Source organism: Cebus imitator, unplaced genomic scaffold, assembly GCF_001604975.1.
Source record: "Cebus imitator isolate Cc_AM_T3 unplaced genomic scaffold, Cebus_imitator-1.0 Scaffold24, whole genome shotgun sequence".
NCBI classification, from domain to species: domain Eukaryota; kingdom Metazoa; phylum Chordata; class Mammalia; order Primates; family Cebidae; genus Cebus; species Cebus imitator.
In genome coordinates, this window is record NW_016107339.1 from 13,681,530 (window position 1) to 13,683,467 (window position 1,938).

At 49.5% G+C, this 1,938-nt stretch overlaps 1 protein-coding gene across 2 annotated transcripts in view; it reads left to right on the forward strand.

Moving 5' to 3' along the window:
• The window catches only part of LOC108300090 (HLA class II histocompatibility antigen, DR beta 3 chain), a 75,990-nt gene that overhangs the window by 5,669 nt on the left and 68,383 nt on the right, over positions 1-1,938 (forward strand). The gene's annotated exons all lie outside the window — the stretch shown is intronic.

The window sequence follows — 1,938 nt, forward strand, 5'->3', positions numbered from 1 at the left end:
ACTGAGACTGAGAGAGAGAGACTGAAAGACTGAGAAAGAGACAGAGAGACTGAGTGAAAGACTGAGAGAGACAGAGAGAGACTGAGAGAGAGACAGACAGACTGAGAGGAAGACTGAGAGACAGAGAGACACTGAGAGAGACAGGGAGACTGTGAGAGAGAGACTGAGAGACTGAGACAGACTGAGAGAGACAGAGAGAAACGGAGAGAGACACTGAGAGAGACAGAGAGAGGCAGAGAGAGACTGAAAGACAGAGAGGCTGAGAGAGAGACTGAGACACCGAGAGAGACAGAGACAGAGAGAGACTGAGAGAGAGATTGAGATAGACTGAGAGAGAGAGACTGAGCGAGACTGAGAGACTGAGAGAGATGAGACAGAAACTGAGAGAGACTAGAGGGAGAGAGACAGAGAGACTGAGAGAAAGACTGAGAGACAGAGAGAGGCTTAGAGACTGAGAGAGACTGAGAGACAGAGAGACACTGAGAGACAGAGAGACAGAGACTGAGAGAGACTGAGAGAAAGACTGAGAGAGATAGAGAGAGACTGAGAGACTGAGAGAGACAGACTAAGAGAGAGGCAGAGAGAGACAGACTGAGAGAGACTGAGAGAGACAGACTGAAAGAGACTGAGAGAGACTGAGAGACCAAGAGAGATGAGACACTCAGAGAGAGACAGAGAGAGACACTGAGAGAGACAGAGACTGAAAGAGACTGAGAGAGAGACTGAAAGACTGAGAGAGAGACTGAGAGACACTGAGAGAGAGACAGAGAGACAGAGACAGAGAGTGAGAATGAGAGAGACTTAGGGAGACTGAGAGAGACTGAGAGAGAGACTGAGAGAGAGAGACTGAGAGAGAGACTGAAAGACTGAGAGAGAGACTGAGAGACACTGAGAGAGAGACACAGAGACAGAGACAGAGAGTGAGAATGAGAGAGACTTAGGGAGACTGAGAGAGACTGAGAGAGAGACTGAGAGAGACCGAAAGACTGAGAGAGAGACTGAGAGACACTGAGAGAGAGACAGAGAGACAGAGACAGAGAGTGAGAATGAGAGAGACTTTGAGGGAGACTGAGAGAGACTGAGAGAGAGACTGAGAGAGAGAGAGCAGGAGCGAGGGCGCCATCTGTGAGCATTTAGAATCCTCTCAATCCAGAGCAGGGAGCTCAGAGGGCACAGGTGTGTGTAGAGTGTGGATTTGTGTGTGAGGCTGTTCTGGGAGGGGAGGCAGGAGGGGGCTTCTTATCGTTGGAGGCCTCTGTGGGGAGGTGACATGGGAGGTGGGTGCGGGGCTGGAGGGGGAGGAGACCTGGGTTGTCCTGGGTCCTTAGAGATGCAGGAAGGGAAGTGTGAGGTGTGTGTGGCTGGGGTGAGGGTTTAAGGGAGGAGAGCTGAGGGGTGTGGAAGGTTTGGGATAGTGTGAGGAGGCCAGTTCCAGACTGTCCCTGCACACACCCTTCATGCAGTCTCTGAAATCAAAGTGTGCAGTGGTTGTTTGCAAAAGCATCAGATTAATTTCTAGGGGAACTGAGGAGACCACTGAGGTACCTCTGAAGCTTCTTTAGGTGGAAATTATTTACTATTTTCTGTTTTCTTAATGTGTATATTTTTACATAGTTGAAATGACTGTGAAGCTAACATGTTGAATAAAGTTTTAACACATTTTTACTGGCTGGGCACGGTGGCTCAGCCTGTAATCCCAGCAGTTTGGGAGGCCAAGGCTAGTGGATCATAAGGTCAAGAGATCGAGACCATTCTGGCCACCATGGTGAAACCCTGTCTCTACCAAAAATACAAAAATTAGCTGGGTGTAGTGTTATGCCTGTAGTCTCCGCTACTCCAGAGACTGAGGCAGGAGAATGGCTTGAACCCAGGAGTTGGAGGTTGAGGTGAACCAAGATTGCACCACTGCACTCCAGTCTCAGCGACAGAGTGGGAAAA